We start from the raw sequence: 18,499 nt of genomic DNA on the forward strand, positions 1-18,499 counted from the left end.
TAATGAAATTTGATTTAGTGGATCTTTTGCTCTTCACCTAAATCAATAAACTTGGTCTTTTGTAAAATCAAATGAACTTTGGATCCTACGCTTTTTATATCTGATAAATACAACTCTAAGTAATATTTTAATCTGGATAATAAAGATATAAACTTTATAATATTTTTTAATAACAGTTCATCTAGATATTTCCATGTATTTTACTATATATATAATATATATAAAATAAAACAAATTTTACATTATATATTTTACTTTTCTTTTTCACGGCCACACATGTTTAGAGCCTCCTCCCTGAAAGTAAGATTTTATAAATCCCTCCACACTTATGGCTTACGAAATAATGTTAATAATTATAACCTAAGGATAGATTACTTCGGTTTTCGTAATCATTATTATTGTAAACTGTAGTGGTTTAATCAGATATAAAGCTGGATTTTTTCAATATTTTGTAAAATGATATTCTGTAATTTATAAAAATTTATATTTTTATGAAAAAGTTTTATATGCGTTGTTTATGAAACGTTAAATGTAATAAGTAGCTGCTAAAAAGGCGTTAAGTGAATTATTTCGTAGTTTTAATCTAAAAAGAAAAAAAAATTATCATAAAAAGAAAGAAACATATAATCGAAACTGAATAAAAAGAAAATAATAATCATTTTAATAAAAGAAGTATTATTGGAATTTCATAAAAATTGTGTAACTATTTCTTATTTACATAATTCAGTTGCTTAGTTTAGGTAGGTACATAAGAAAGGCTAAGAAATTAAATAATTTTATGCAAAAAAAATCTGATGCCAAAATAATAACTTTACATTACGATTTCTTGTTGGCTAACATTATTTAAGTTTTAAGTTACTTCATGCTGTGTACTCGGAAACACAATCGTTCGTTTGTTCCAAATATTTGCCTTTGAGACTATACGGGAACTATAAAACAAATAAAACCCTTTTATGCATTCACTTTTATTTTAAAAAATGTACTGAATGATTAGCTTTTCGACTGTAATCATTTACTTCAAATTCTTAAATGTATTGTTAAAATTTTAATTTTCAGTTTTATTTTTTATATCTCGCTGAGACAGAATATGTTGTTATATATGTCCCAAAATTCAAAATACATATATAGCAATTCTTTATTAAGTAAAGAAAAGAAAAAACTGATTAACCTTGTAAGTAATCTACAAGTACTTTTCCCCATATGAAAACCGCAGTTAATAAAAATAAAATAATAAATATTGATGACAACTAAAGTACTGAGACCACTCGCTTGTTACCAAGATACAAGAAATTAGTTTTTCCTGTCACAGAATGTTGTACTCAGTTAAATAAATAGTTTCGTAACCATTCATTTCACTTTCCAAACTAATTTTTTCATTGCTTTAACTTAACTAGTGATGTTTTACTGAATTTGTAATTTGTAAAACTAATAATAGATTTATGTAAAATTAAATCGATCATTTTATGAAATTTGTCACTCGAATTTTTTTTTTTTGTTATACAATATGAGGTTGAGTAAATTTATAAGGACTGCGAAATGAAAGATTCTCTTTTTCTGTTTAGAGAATGATATGTTTGAATTTAAATGAAGTATAATCTTGTACAGTCTCAGGTCGACCATTCCTGAGATGTGTGGTTAATTGAAATCCAACCCAAAGAACACCAGTATCCACGATCTAGTATTCAAATCCGTTTAAAATGACTGCTTTTACTAAGATCTGAACCTTAGCACTCTCGACTTCGAAATCAACTGATTTGCAATGACGAGTTCACCACTAGACCAACCCGGTGAATTGCAAAATGCAAGAGTAAAATATAATTTGTATTATGCATATTATGTTGTTACATTTAGCATGTTTTGTCTGAATCTTCAAGTTGGTGGATTTCAGTTAAAAATCCACCAACTACCGCAGAATTTATTCCTGGATAATTCCAGTGTACTGATATATTTCAATAAGTATAGAGCACGACTGTATAAACTTAACAGAAATTTACAACAAATAAAGTAACATAATTTCATTGCACTTCTTTTTATAAAGATTTTACTGCATTTTCAATCCTGGTTTTCTACGGGTTATTCTTTAACTCTAATTCATATTTTATTTAGCTATATTATTATTAACTGAGATCCGAACAGAATATTATTATTCCTTTTATAAGATAAATATTATTTTACTATTTTCATCTCCATGATGGTCGGCGATGATATTAATTTGAAATATAAAACTTTTCTAACTAAACAGTGAACCGAATTTTAGAGTGAAAACCTTTTATAAACTTATTTCAAAACATTCTGTGTTGTTTTTTAACCATCCTCAAAGAATATCACTTGAGGAATAATTTTATACTGGTGTCAGTTGATGTTAATAAATGGCTGCACAATAATCCTAATTGTTGAAGTCCCTGTAGAATGGCGCTGTACATTTCTAATCTCACCTAAAATATAACATTCAAATACAGTACTCCATAATAAATTAATTTCATTCTAATAAATATATCAAAATAATAGCGAGCTATAAATAAACGAGCAATTATAAGGAATGAATTTCTCTGTTCAGTGTTTACCTAGAGTAGCAAAAAGAAGTTTAATCTTCTTCTGTAAGCACATACCAATAAAATTTCAGTCAAATCTTAAATCTAATATAGTACTCACATTTAACAACAGTGATCTACTCGTAAAACATATTTAAAATTACACAATTAAAGAAACCATGTTATTTGTACTGATTAACATACAAAGATCATCTAAAGAAATAAAGATAATAACAGGTTCTTAAGTAAAATTTTGTTATATTTTATTGAACGGTTACAATTATCAAATTGATTACAAATTAGTGGTTTTATTTATTTTTTGACGGTACCGTCATATATTTCATGTATACTGCCGAACCTTTGCTGTACATGCCGAGCGTAACTATAAGAGTCTTTGAAAAAGTGATATCAATTATCTGTATTCTCTCTTATTCTACCCCAAAATGCAGATTCGCTCCCAAGATTAAAGTTGGTCGTAAGTTGAACAAGTTGATCGTTAAGATGTGAAAATGATATTATAGATGTTCTATTCCCACAGTTGTAGTAAATATTGGTATTGTAGGCCACTAGCAGAACCTATTCGTTTTAAGAAATAAAGTCAGTTTCATCTTCTGGGGAAAATTTTTTTTTTTGTCTTCAGTCATTTGACTGGTTTGATGGAGCTCTCCAAGATTCCCTATCTAGTGCTAGTCGTTTCATTTCAGTATACCCCCTACATCCTACATCCCTAACAATTTGTTTTACATATTCCAAACGTGGCCTACCTACACAATATTTTCCTTCTACCTTTCCTTCCAATATTAAAGCGACTATTCCAGGATGCCTTAGTATGTGGCCTATAAGTCTGTCTCTTCTTTTAACTATATTTTTCCAAATGCTTCTTTCTTCATCTATTAGCCGCAATACCTCTTCATTTATCACTTTATCCACCCGTCTGATTTTTAACATTCTCCTATAGCACCACATTTTAAAGCTTCTAATCTTTTCTTCTCAGGTACTCCGATTGTCCAAGCATCACTTCCATATAAAGCGACACTCCAAACATATACTTTCAAAAATGTTTTCCTGACATTTAAATTAATTTTTGATGTAAACAAATTATATTACTGACTGAAGGCTCGTTTCGCTTGTGCTATTCGGTATTTTATATCGCTCCTGCTTCGTCCATCTTTAGTAATTCTACTTCTCAACTAACAAAATTCTTCTACCTCCATAATCTTTTCTCCTTCTATTTTCACATTAATTGGTCCATCTTTGTTATTTCTAATACATTTCATTAATTTTGTTTTCTTCTTGTTTATTTTCATGCGATAGTCTTGCGTAGGACTTCATCTATGCCATTCATTGTTTCTTCTAAATCCTTTTTACTCTCGGCTAGATATACTATATTATCAGCAAATCGTAGCATCTTTATCTTTTCACCTTGTACAAATACTCCGAATCTAAATTGTTCTTTAACATCATTAACTGCTAGTTCCATGTAAAGATTAAAAAGTAATGGGGATAGGGAACATCCTTGTCCGACTCCCTTTCTTATTACGGCTTCTTTCTTATGTTTTTCAATTATTACTGTTGCTGTTTGGTTCCTGAACATGTTAGCAATTGTTCTTCTATCTCTGTATTTGAACCCTAATTTTTTTAAAATGCTGAACATTTTATTGTATTCTACGTTATGCAATGCCTTTTCTAGGTCTATAAACGCCAAGTATGTTGGTTTATTTTTCTTAATCTTCCTTCTACTATTAATCTGAGGCCTAAAATTGCTTCCCTTGTCCTTATACTTTTCCTGAAACCAAATTGGTCCTAACACTTCTTCCACTCTCCTCTCAATTCTTCTGCATAGAATTCTAGTTAAGATTTTTGATGCATGGCTAGTTAAACTAATTGTTCTGTATTCTTCACATTTATCTGTCCCTGCTTTCTTTGGTATCATTACTATAACAGTTTTTTTGAAGTCTGACGGAACTTCCCCTTTTTCATAAATATTACACACCAGTTTGTATAATCTATCAATCGCTTCCTCACCTGCATTGCGCAGTAATTCTACAGGTATTCCGTCTATTCCAGGAGCCTTTCTGCCATTTAAATATTTTAATGCTCTCTTAAATTCAGATCTCAGTATTGTTTCTGGGGAAAAATAAATCCTGGGAATTGTGTGTCTCGTTTGGGGTCAGATTTTTTTATTTTTTTTGTAGGAATTTGTGTCGTATGCAGTCTAATCTAAAAATTTTTCGGTTATGTCATCCTTTAGAGATAACGGACACGTTAACATGACACGTTTAATACGGTGCAGTTATTATAATACAATATGATTTTTTCCTAAATGTATACATTGCAATCTGTTCAACTAGTGAACAATAAGCAATCCTCCTCCCAACTCTAATAAACTAATAAACTAATAAAATAAGTCTGACATGTAAATGAGGTGTAGTATTGTACAGATTTAAGCCGAACATTCCTGAGACGTGTTGTTAATTGTACTCCAGCTATCAAAGTACACGATATCCACCGTTTAATATTGATATTCGTAAAAAAGCAACTAGCTTTTACTAGGATTTGAACCTCAGAACTTTCCATTTCGAAAATTAGCTGTTTAACAACTGATCTGTAACGACGAGTTAACCACAAGACTAGCCCGGTAGGCTCAATATAATATTGATTAATTTTGTTGTGTTAGTGTTACACATTTTTCACAACTACAAATAAACACAAAGTGTTACTTCATCGTATCTGGAAAGCATTTACGTAATTAATTTTTCCATAAAAATCATTTTACTCCAAAATATTTCTCTACTTATTCTCGGCTTGCTATTTCTTTGAGGATTATAAATCTATTATGAGAAATGATAGGGCTCTTTATTAATTCCCTAATCAATTTATGTATTGGGGAAAGGAAGTTAATTAGAAGAATATAAGATTGTCTGCTAGATTTCATTCTTTTTCACCGTTAAACTGGGGAATTAAACTGCTGCCATTGGAATATTTATATTTCTATGAAGTAATGTTTATATCTTTCGGGAGTGGTCAATGGGAAATCAATTATTCTGTCTTAAAAAGATTTCTTAGTGACAATAGTAAAATTTTTAATTACTTAACAAAAATATGAAGAGGTTTAATAGCCTAATTTTGTTTAAAAAGTTTAAAAGTTTGGTTATTTCAGTATGAAGAAATGGAAAGGTTTTTTTTAACAATATGAATTTAGTTTTTGAGATAAATTATTATTTTTCTTACTTATTTTATTATTGTTTATTGTTCTACAGAGCATAAATAGTATCGTTTTGTATTAAATTTTAAGTAATTCTTCTTTTTGTTTGTATCTCTATTTTTATTAAAATTTTTAGATTTTATTATATTTTTCTTTGTCATGATACATCAAGATTATGATAAATTTTACAAGCGTTTTGTTTTGGTGATATTTTAACAATTACTTGGTTTTGTAATATAAATATTGTTTATAAACCACAATCAGTTATTTAATATTAATATTTTTTTTTTTTTTACGTATCATATTAACCCCCAAATGCAGTTTTTCCCCCGTGCACTTGTATTTTCCAGGATTTGTGTAGTAAATCCATAGAGTTTATAAATACCAACACGAAATGTTGCTTCAGATACCTTATCTATAAAGCACTTTTAACGTCTCTTATACTAATTATAGAGAATATTTTTTTGCTTGATTAAAGACTGTTGATATTGGAAAATAAATTTATTATTAGATTATTATCGTAGAATAAAATTTTCTCATCATTGAAGATGAGATGGAGTGTGTTTATTTAATTGGAAATATGTTGGAAAAGGAGGAGATATTGTCAAATTTATAAAGTCTAGTTGAATTACCTGGCTTGAATTGGATGTTGTATGAAAGGCTATAGAACTACAGAAACGGATGCTCAGTGGGGAATATTGATGGGGCGTGACAAAGACGTGGCTGCAGGAGATGATTGGTGATTTGCGGGTGATGGTAGCGAGAATTGGAGGGAGGTGCCGGTGAAGAGAGGATTGGAGGTACACTACTGGGAATACCAAGGTACACATTAGACTGTATTGCTAATAAAAAGAAACAGTTATTTTATGTAAATATATGTAATTATATTTAATTTCTAAAAAGGTCTCTCGTTAAACGAAAAAATCCTTTTTTTAGTTACTTAAAAATATGAGAGGCGCGCAGAAAATTTCTAAGTCACGAGAGGTTATTTCTAAAATAAAGACAATTTCATTGTAAAAAAATTTATTCTGAAGACTTTATAAATATTTTTTTATTTCTCTTAAACTATATATATACCTTATACTACTTCTCTATATAATCGCCAAATGAATTAAGGCATTTATCGTAGTGATAAATCACCTTCAATAATCCCTCTTCGTATTCTTCTGCCGCCAGTCCATTTAGCCACTGATGAACAGCATTTTTAAGTTCATCTTCACCCATCGTTCATCGTCAGTTCATCGTCAAGTTCATCGTCAGCATTTTTAAGTTCATCGTTTTGAGCGAATTGCTTACCGCTCAAAAATTCTTTCAATTTCCCAAACAAATTGTACTCAGAAGGAGCTAAGTCCGGACTATATGATGAGTGATCGTAAATTTTTCATCCAAATGTTCTCAGTTAATCACATGTCGGGCCAGCAACGTGTGGACGTGCATTATCATGCAGCAGGATGACGCTGTCGATCAGCCGCCCACATCGCTGATTTTGAATGCCCCGCCGTAACTTACGTAGAGTTTCAAGTACAGTTTCTTCTGCATTTATAGTCGTTTTACATAGCATGAAATCAATCAGTAGTATGCCACACCAATTGTAGCCATCAGTTTACGTCCAAATGGCTGTGGCTTGAACTTTTTTGGTCTGGTTGGTAATCGAGGATGATGCCATTCACTCGACTGTCGTTTTCTCTCTGGCTTGTAATACGAGATCCATGTTTCATCATCGGTAACAATTGAATTAAAGAACTCATCACTTTTTCTGTGTAGCGCATAAAAAATTCCAAAGTAAATCCCGTTCGAATTTTTTTGTGACGTTCCGTTAAGACGTGCGGCATCCAACGTGCACAAACCTTTCTAAAGCCTAAGTGGTCACGAACGATGCGAACAGTAACAGCTCTTGAAACATAAGGAAAAAGAAGGACCAGGTCAGAAATCATTAAGCGGCGATCTTTTCCGATTTCATCATCGATGCGTTTCAACACGTTCTCGGTGATTATCGAGGGTCTCCCCCCATTTCTGTCCCCAGTACGAGGCTGAAAGTACCAGATTTATCAGGAAACTTGAGAGATTAAATTCATTTCTTGATCTGCGAATCAACTTAATCTCGCAGAGAATGAACTATCGTGGCTTCCTTCGTTTCCTCGCGTTCAGCAGGATTACTGAGGGAGTATAAGTAGAGTAGCACCCCGAGTGGATAGGGTCCGCCTGGACAGTTGATTGGCCGGAGGTAGGAGTATTGGCATACGGTCAAATAGAATTTGTGGTTATTAATACTGAAAGTAAGCTGTCGGTGGAGCGACGACTGCGCTACCGGGTGTGTGGGTGACCATTCAGCCATGGCGTATCGTCGTTTCGACGAGGACATTTTGAACTAGCAAACATCACTGTCGGTGGGATGGCGACTGCACTACCGGGGTCATGATTTCCATGCGGCCGTGGGTGTGGCGACACCTCGACGATAGTATTAAATGAAGTAAATATCACGCGGGACTCTGCGTTGGAGCTGAGTGGGATTAGGAGGTCTATCCGTCTCTCCCTTGTAGACCAGACCGGAGTCCAACTATTCCCAAGTCAGAGGTATGAACTACAATGAGTTCACAAAGGGAGGTAGGAGTAAATTCCGTTGTTGCGAGCAACACTGCTGGTGGTATGTTGTTATTTCTATTGCCTCGATTTAAGCGACATTTACAAATTGGCTCTGTAAAATATAGAACTAGGCGCGAGGTTCGTGCTTCCGTGAACTCGGTAAGTTAATCTAAAGGGCAACTATGTAGGATATTCAGACATTCAAGATGTCCGTATGAGGCCTGCAGCGAAGGAAAAATCTGAGTTAAAAAATCACCCATGTAAATGTCTACCAAGGCATTTACATCGGTGGCATCCCAACCGAGGCCTGGCTTATTACTGTGAGATGTAATCAGTTGATGGCCTATAAGACGACTCCCGTTGAAGCCCATTAGGGCTATGAACGGCGGGGAGGTCCGGAATCGTCACAAGTGTTGGCGTCTTCTCCTACGAGAATTGGGATGTTAAAATTTTGAGTTCAATATTTCCAGGGAGTGAGCTAAATAGTTTCTTTGGGGTCAATTTTCTCAACATTTTGCAAACATAACCCCACTTTATATTTAGCTCAGAACATGCGTGCATGCTTATCTTACATTTTTTTTTAAATTTGTCTCAAAATTCCCCCTACTCCAAAAATCGAAAAAATCTCTCTTTTTATTTATTGGGTGTTTTATTACCAATTTTTTTATGTCTTCTTAGGCATAATAATAGAACAAGTAACCTAAAAATAATACTTTAGGAGTAATAATGGGGGGGAATCGATCAAATTTTAATATTTTTGGAATTTTTTTAAACTTTTATTGATTTATTTTCATATATTATTTTTTTCATTATTATTTAAGTCTAAACAATCAATGCTAAGAATGAATTACAAATTTATTTTCAGCTTTTTTTATTCTTTTGTAGGAATTTGTGTTGTATGTAATATAATCCACAAATGTTTCGGTCATATCATCAGTTAGAGATAACCTAAAGCGTCCATTTGAATCCATCCATCAAAAACTAAAAACGCAACGAGTAATAATAAACGAAATAGGATTTTTTTTAAACTAGGAAAATAATTTCTGTAATTAATGTAAGAAAGAAAGAAAGAGTTATAAACAATAGTCATGTTAGCATGACTATTGTTTATAAGGAAAAGGGGTAAATTAAAAGCAGTATAGCTTTGTGTTCATAATAATAGAATTCTTTTTTCACATTGAAGGTTTATTACCGAGGCCTTTAAATATGGTAACAATATTGAAAGAAATTGAAAGATAGTCTTGGTTACAGGAAACTGATTGGGAAACGGCCTTCCCGTTTTCTCAGTTATACGACCTCATAACAATTCGCCTACTTTTTTCCGCATTCATTTTTATAAGTCTTTTCTAAAGGCAAGTCAGCAATTAACGTTTGCTCTATCGAACGATGTGTTGTTTCGAAGCCAAATTACATATTGGTTGAAAAGAAAGTTTTATAAAGGTTTATTTACGAAATGAGCAGAATAAATTGCAGCGGTCTTCATTCAGTCATTCATTAAACATAATTGGTATTTTTTTAAAGTTAAACTGAAAACTTTTATTACATTTTTAATTCAACATAATTATTCTTTAAAAATGACTTATCATGAACTATTAAATACCCACCAATGTGTTTTGATATAATCATATAAAAAAGTCGCGTGACTTTCTTAATGTGTTTTTATATACTCTCTATCTTGTAAAATAAATTTGCTAATTGAGTTAAATAATATCTAGTTTAAATTAAACATGCACTTGTAGCTAAGTTAATTACTATACTTACATGATTAACTTAGTTGACTAATGTAGGCACTCTATCAAATTATATTTAATACTTATATTTAATATATGGCTTATTTGTGGAATTAATTCATTAAATATTAAAATAAGAATTAATTCAGTTAAAAAAAAACGATTGTACAGAATTCCATTTAAACCTGAAATTATTTTAAACAGTACACTTTTAAAAAAATATATTAAAAAAAGTATATCTGTTTATTTTAATTATTATGATATGGAAAATAATATATGTACCTGTATACATATACATCCCAATCTTTAACTAGACCTGTGCTGACCTCCTTCGATCCTCTCCATACGTCAGAGGCAGGAGGAGGATATACATCTTCGGTTGTGCAACGGCAGGCGGGAGCCTGCGAAAGGAGCTGCAGAGCCTCGCAATGAAAGCATGGCAGCTGGAATGGGACACCACGACTAAAGAAAGATCGTTTAAAAGTTTATGCAGAATTTGGGGGGATGGTATGCCTCGAGCTCGTTTTTAAGGGCAACGGGTGCCCGGGAGCTCACCAGCCACGCTAATTTGAACCCATATCTGTTTCGGTTCCACCTGGTAGCTGATGAGCTGTACGTCTGCGGGGAGGTCCAGTCAAATGAACACCTGATGTTTGATTGCCCTGCTCTTGGGGAAGCGGGGCAGAGACCGGACCACCCTGGAACTTAGACGTCAAGGGGAAAATTGGCCACTTATTAAGCGGCGAGTCAGTGTGGCGAGAGCCGCATTGTCGGGCCGTGTGGGAATTCCTATATGCGGTTGCTTTATTCAACCGGCATCCGTAGTTTGCTTAAGAAAAAGACCGCATTGCCGTGGGCAGCTAACCCTGAGTGCGGCTGATCACCAGCCTATTATTATGGCTCCAAGCGCTATAAACTGGTAGACAGGTATTTGCTGGCATTCAGTGGCCTGGGCATGGCAACGAATTGCTGTCTTTGACGAGATAAATTTAATTATTGATACTCATATATGTTTTAGCAGTTATGGGGTGCACCTACCCATTTTAGTGATATATGACAAGTGGGTGTTGGGACACGCAAGCAGGTACCACGCTTATTCTGCTCACGCTTTTAGGATAGTTCTAGGACCTAGTTAGGACACTAGTCGCTAAACTGTTTCGTGGCTCAGTAGTCGTTTATGGCGCAGACATTCGGTCTTATGCTTTAGGGCGACTGAATGGGGAGGTGGCGGGAGAAATGCCAAGCAAACCAATCTCCAGGTGTGAGCTGATAGTGGTGCGACTAAACAACTGAGCAAGGACGTCGTCGAAAAGCTAGAGGGAGCCACTACAGCTCTGACGGGAACAGGCGGCCGAAGGATCCACGGGAAGGACGTGGACGTACTCTCTATAAAGAACGAGTTCCTAAAGGAACATCATCAGTTTACAGGGGAGTCGGTCTCACTAGATATACTATACATGCGGTTGGTATTTGGGGCGATCCAAGCGGTCACTTTGGCAGTGCTTCCCATCTTGGTGGACAAGCTTCTGTCCGATGAGTGAATTCGAATTGGGTGGGTGACCTGCCGGTTGATGAGGCGTACCTTTGATGACTTATGTTTGCGGTGCTGGAAGCCAGGCCACAGAGACAAATTGTGTCTTAGACCAGATCGCAGCGGCCACTGCTTTACCTGTGGCCAGCCTGACCTTTTTCAAAATGGGTGTATGCAGGAAACTCAGTGTCTCAGATGCAAATTGCATGGACATTCGCCTGGAGGCCGTGGATGTAAGGCGACTTTGCCCACGGCCGCTGGGGTGTGAACGAAGCTGCGGTGTCTGTAGGGGACATCCCCATCCGGGAGGAGTGGAAGGCTTCGGTGTTCAACCACCAATGATGACACCCTTGCTGACACCATTGGGGGCGAATACAAGACCGTAGTTCCGGTGGGGGATCCTCCAGGGCTGCTCCATTAGAGGCTAGGCGTCAAGACGGGAGTCCCGGTCCCGGCGGGGGAATCTCTTGGGGTTCCCCTGCTAGAGGGATAGCATGTAACGTAAGATCGAGCCCAGCCTAGCGCCGTACCTGCGAAGGCATTCTCGGAGCTGATTTTGTACGTAATTGAGGATCCGGCTCCGGAGGGCGGTGAGATTACAAACGAAAAAACTATCTTAATGTATCATTTATATAAAATACTTACTGTATCCTCATTCTTTTACGTCATTCTTCATAATTACAGCCACTCCGTTTTCCTTTTTGTTTCCAGAATAGAATATTATACTTCTCCACTCATAATTTCACCGAACGTTTGATAGAGTCAGATGGGAAAAAATTTGAAAATTCTTAAAAAGAATAAAATTAAAATGAAAAAACTGATGATTAATTAAAGAATTATACATGAAATAAACAGCACGAAAGTGAGTAAGAAAATGATGTTTGACTGTATAAGTCTAAGTAGAAGTGTTGACCGACATTGTTCAACATTTACATTGAAGATACGATAAGGACATGTATTAGAAGTAAGAGAAGAAATAAGTACAGAAGAACGAAAAATAATATGCATGACATAATACCCTCGCCTTAAAGATTATTAAGAGCCCTGGAAAAAGATACGTAAGGATATAAAATGAAGAACTATATAGAAAATAACTTAGTAAGGGAAGTAAACAACAAAGATTTAGTAGCAAGGAAAAGTAAACGTGAAGAATAGAATAAGTAAAAAATTACTGATATGTAGTTACTTTGGTGACAGTGGACTAAAAGATTGTAATGCAAATAAAATAAAGAATAGTGGTAGCAAAGAAGCCTTAATTAAGAAAGAAAAACTACTATGTAGTAAAAGTCTGAGATTAAAGTCAAAAAAGAGGATATCTAAATGCTATGCATGAAGTGTCTTGTACGAAAGCGAAATTGACTATGAGGAAGAAGGAAAGGGCCTGGATTGAGGTTTTTGAGATATTTGTATGAAGAAGGAGGGAGAAATTAAAATAGATGGATAAAATCAGTAACGTAGAAATAATGATTAAAGAAAAAATTTATGCATTTAAGCGGGAAGTAAAGAAAACTGGTTAGCACATGTGATTAGAGGAACTGAAATTTTGACAGCTGCATTAGTAGGTTCAGTAGAAGGAGAAAGAAAGCGAGGTAAAAGAAGAATGAAGTTAATAGATGAGGAGAAAATTGAAAGCTACAACGGGGTGAAGGAGAAGGCTCGAGACAAAAATGGATGGAGCAGAGGTGGTGTAAGAGACCTGTCGCCAGGCAGAACACCAAATAATGATGATGAATATAGAGCAAGTGTCCACTACAAAAAATATATATTTTTATAGTCTAGCACGACTTTTAACTGAAGTGAATGTATTAATTATATTAAAATCGTTATCATTAATATAATGGAAATGTTTAATTAGTAAGGTTTCCTCGGAGGATGTCTTGAGAACTTTGTACTAGAACTTGGAAGAATTTCGTTTAAATTATGGTATTTAATTGGGGAGGGCGAAATTCAATAAAAAATAAATATAATTTTTTAATGCATTTTTAATTTTACAGAAGTAAAATTATTTCTACATGGCATAATTACGGGGTTTTTTTTGTTCGGGTGGTTAATTTTTTAAAATCTATTTATGTGTTTATTAAGTATTGTCTTTTTTTAAAGTCCTTAATTAGCAGAAAGAAAAAAATTGAACAAGTTCCGTCATCAACTCCCATTCATCAAAAAAAAAAAAAAAAATTATACGTACCTATAAACTTAACAGTGACAGTGGACTAAAAGATTGTAATGCAAATAAAATAAAGAATAGTGGTAGCAAAGAAGTCTTAATTAAGAAAGAAAAACTACTATGTAGTAAATCTATCATTGACAAAAAACACATTTAGTTATTTATGTTCAATCTTTTTTTACTTTTACATTTTTATACAGTTTAGATATATATAGCAGTGAAGAAGTGTTTTAGTTATACATTTTTTTTTAAAATTAGTAATGCGTTAAGTCGAAAAGATTATTTTTATTCAATATGAACGTAAAAGCACATCATTTCTGCATTTTCTAACAAGAACATTAACCTCACTAGATATACAAAAAACCAGACACCGGCTGTTACCAACGTTCATACCACGTTGAATACACCGGTTCTCGTCTGATCACCGAAGTTAAGCAACGTCGGGCGCGGTTAGTACTTGGATGGGTGACCGCTTGGGAATACCGCGTGCTGTTGGCACTTTTTTTCTTTTCTTTTCTTTACTTATTTATTAATTAAATAATTTTTGACAATAATTTTGACATATATTTAATTTTTTTTTTTGTATACATAAAAATCTTGGAGAGCTGCATCAAACCAGTCAAATGACTGAAGACAAAAAAAAAAATACATAAAAATATATAACAAACTCCGGAAAAAATTATATATAACGTTAAATGATTCTATTAATTATTTCATACATAATTTTAATTTAAAGCCAATGGTTTTGTCATATTTATTTTTTCGATTGGCTGAAAATATATTTTCTATAAATCATTGATAATAAACGTCAAATAACAAATAGAAAATTAAATAATACAGTATAATTTTTTAAATTTTCAAAATAAAGGTAGGTATTTTTTTGTATTTTCTCATTGATATTTTGAAAGACCGTAACTAGTAATAGGAATAACTGAACAACAATCATTATCAACTCCCCGTCTTAAAAAAAAAAAAAAAAAAACATATTCTACATTTGTGTTCTGGTAAACATTAAGATATATCGATCGTTAACAACAAATACATATAATTACGATTAAACTTTTGTTTAAATTAATATTTTTATTCTGTTAATACTTGTTTATACATACGTACATGTACATTTTTTTTTTTATTTTAGTATATTGGAAGATCCAAACATTATTATCTTACGGTATGAAATTAACAAATAAAAAAACACGCCTGTGGAAAAATACCATTTCCCTTTATGTTTTGGTTTGATTCGATGGTAATTTTGTATTATACGAGCGAATAGGTTGTCTGAATTTAGAAAATCAAACGATTCTTCGAGGAGGTATTATAAAAGCACCACATTGCGGTTTCCAAGACCGCGTTTCTGGGACACACAATTTGATTCCATTTGATTGTACTGATTTGGTCTAGCCTCGCTGGAGATGCTCGCTATACCTCATCACTTTAGCTACACACGCAGTTCTCGACGGAATGCCATTGTTATTAAAACTAGGTTTTTATTAAAAAAAAAAATTTATTTAATAATATTTTATTTTATTTAACGTAAATTTAATTCTATTATTTCTGTAATATTATTCATTAGATTGATTACAATCATTACTTTCACACACAGCATACACAGTGAGTGATAGGGGGTCCCAGTTCGCAGTTCATTAATCCAATTTATTAAAATTTGTGCTTCAAGCGGAAAAACTCCACTACTATATATATATACACTCGTACATTTATATATTTATAAAGATTGAGGCATTCCCGGTAACGTAAGAATTCCGACGCAGCATCATACAACTAAATCTCTTCAGCCGTTGAGCAGCTGCAGCGGAACATACAAACATATACCTTAAATACATAGCACTCCTTTTTGGGCGGTCTTGTAAAAAGTCCCAAATCTGTATTTTCTAACAAGAATGTTAACAGCACTAGATGTGCAAAAAACAAAGCGAACAAAGTCGCCAACGGCCATACCACGTTGAATACACCGGTTCTCGTCTGATCACCGAAGTTAAGCAACGTCGGGCGCGGTTAGTACTTGGATGGGTGACCGCTTGGGAATACCGCGTGCTGTTGGCATTTCCTATTCTTTTGTTATTAATTTTTGACATATCTGTTTATACAAAATAAGTAATATTATTTTAATCGACGGATTTCTAGTTTTTTTTGTTTTTTTCATCAATGGTGTTTAGTAGATATACGAAATTATGTCGTTCTCTGGGAATCGATCAAGGAAAGCCGTGGAAAACAGTGGATCAGAACAGCCAGGTAAAATAATTTAAATGTTGTTCGCTCCAAAGCTAATTTAAAAATTTTAAAAAGGAGCAGCCGCATGTAAGATGAGTTTTTGTTATATTTGAAGAAAATGAGTCCGGTTAAACGTTTATTACCCACAAAATAACGTTTAGAGATCACCGAATGGTCAATAATTATTCCACACGTAATTTCGACAATAACTATTTTCTTATATCCGTTGAATTAGTAAATAATCATAATTTTTTTTAAGGTGTCTCGCGTTCATCTGGAGCATTGTGACGTTGAATGTTTTAAAAAGTTATTATAATCCCCGGTGAAAACTTCACCAGCAAATTTGAACTATTAGCAGTCAGACAGTGTTTTTTTTAATTTCCCTGCCCTACTACTACCACCGACATAATAAACCAAATATCAATTCGTAAAAGGTAGGCCCAAATATCGGGATCACCTCGCTGGCGATCACTTCATCTACAGATTATCTCGCGCAAATGTTAATTACGGAAAGGTTTACAGAAACATATTTAAAAAACTTTAAATAAATTTTATATTACTCGTCACCACATGGACTCTTCATCTTTTTAAAAGATATAAAATCATAGTATTTATAATTAAAAAGATTATAAATCATATTATTTACAATATTAATTTTAAACTGAAAGTAACGTCTTGGTTGATCCAAACTAAGGATATTTAAGAGTACAATTATATCTTGTAGTATGCAATTGCGTGCATATCAGGAAGGTGTTATATTTAATTTTATGTATTGTTTTTCTAATGCAATAATATATCTTTGACCTGCTTCCTGCCTTGTAGTTTTTTTATAATGATAATAAACACGTAACTGATATTTCTTTTAGGTTACCTAATTTTTTATTTTTTCCTTACGTCATTTGAGTTACTTTACTATTTGTTTTAATTAACCTTTTTTTCATTTTATGTTTAAGGTAACGTTATTGTTTTTGATTCAATTATTTTTTACATATTTGATTTACATAAATTTTATTTTATAATTTTAAAATATTTAAATACATACTTATATAGAGGTGTAGTTCAAAAAATCAAAAACCAAAAATTTCATAAATAGATTTTTTTATTGTATTCAATAAAATCAAAGCAGGGAAATGTTTAAGTTTTAAATCTTCTTTAACAGAGTTTTCTATTTTCAATAGTTTTGAGATATTTTCTAAATACTTATTTTATCCCTTTTCCTTTCTCATAATAATTTACATTCCTAATCGTAAGGATTATACTGTAACCTAATAAGTAAATGAACCTAAACATATCAGAAAAGTCAATAGACCTTACTAAAATGTTTTACAATTTATAATGTAAAATTGTAATATTAATTTAATAAGTTATTTTTTTAACTTCAAATTTGGCCGAGTTATGAAATAAATATAAACAAATGTTTTCGAAATACAATTTTTTTTAATTCTACTTTTAACACCCTTTCGAACAAAACACGATATTCACATGAGGGGGTAAGAGACTATGACGTCATTATATATTATAAAAAAATCGTAAATTATTTCTGTTAACTAGTTTTTTTTTACCTACGTACATGTGTTAATTTTAGCTTTTGGAGCATATTAACATTTCTTAAAAAAACAAAATATATGTAAAGAATAATGAAAAATATTGTTTTCCATTTTATTCAATTTCAGATTTAGCAGTAATAAAAGAATATTCAATTTAAGGATTAAAAAGAAATTTTTTTATGATAGTTATATAAATTGATATTGAAATGATAATACAGGGATAAATTCGGAGAGAGAGATTGAGAAAGTTTTCAAAAAGAAAAGGATGAGTTGGATTTTAGGCAAAAAGGAAAGAACAGTAAGCGAAGGTTCGTAAAAAGAAGAAAAATAATAATAAGACTAGCGAGTAACAGAGTAGCCCAGCTGAAACGATTGTCTATGCAACGTGATGATCGCTACTAACTTGGTTTGTTGGCTGCTGCTTGCTGCCGTTCTGAGCGAGACGAGAAAGCAGCGCGAGCCCCATATTGATCGCTGAACAGAAGGGTCTTCATTCAAACTTCCTAGTCACCTACAACCAAATAACTTCCACTTCTACCGCCTCTCTTCTCCCGACCGACTTCCACCTATCATCACAGAGTTCGTTCGATCTCTTCACCTTTTCATATAGGCTAATCTTGAAAGCACTTGTAGCTTACTGTATCCTAAAATTGATTTTCACCTAACCAAATAAATTTCCTTACCGAGCGTACAGGAATTTTTATTAAAAAAAAAAATTTTGTGTTTTAAGTTTAACTATTGTTATTATTATATGGATTCCACTGCTTATTAACCCTGTTAACAGTCTCCCATCCCCCAGCATATCTGTGTTAAAAACATATTCAACTAAAAATTGCTATTACACGTTGATTTATGTAATTGTACATAAAAATAATCGCTCTATTTTAATTTGTATACGTATTCTGTCTACACATTAATCTTTAAAAATTTAATTTACGTCACTTTACTATTAAATTCTCCGTAAATTAAATTCCCACCG

The 18,499-nt window shown here is 32.9% G+C and overlaps 1 protein-coding gene and 2 non-coding genes across 4 annotated transcripts in view; all 3 read left to right on the top strand.

Annotated features, from left to right (window-relative positions):
• The window catches only part of LOC142324433 (A-type potassium channel modulatory protein KCNIP1), a 445,118-nt gene that overhangs the window by 150,739 nt on the left and 275,880 nt on the right, over positions 1-18,499 (top strand). The window lies entirely within an intron of this gene.
• Positions 14,124-14,242, top strand: LOC142325866 (5S ribosomal RNA). Its single transcript, XR_012756615.1, has one exon. It is a non-coding gene; the product is annotated as a 5S ribosomal RNA (ribosomal RNA).
• On the top strand, positions 15,687-15,805 carry LOC142325856 (5S ribosomal RNA). The gene has a single exon (XR_012756608.1). It is a non-coding gene; the product is annotated as a 5S ribosomal RNA (ribosomal RNA).

The sequence above is a fragment of the Lycorma delicatula genome, chromosome 5 (genome assembly GCF_047948215.1).
Source record: "Lycorma delicatula isolate Av1 chromosome 5, ASM4794821v1, whole genome shotgun sequence".
Taxonomy (NCBI): Eukaryota; Metazoa; Arthropoda; class Insecta; order Hemiptera; family Fulgoridae; genus Lycorma; species Lycorma delicatula.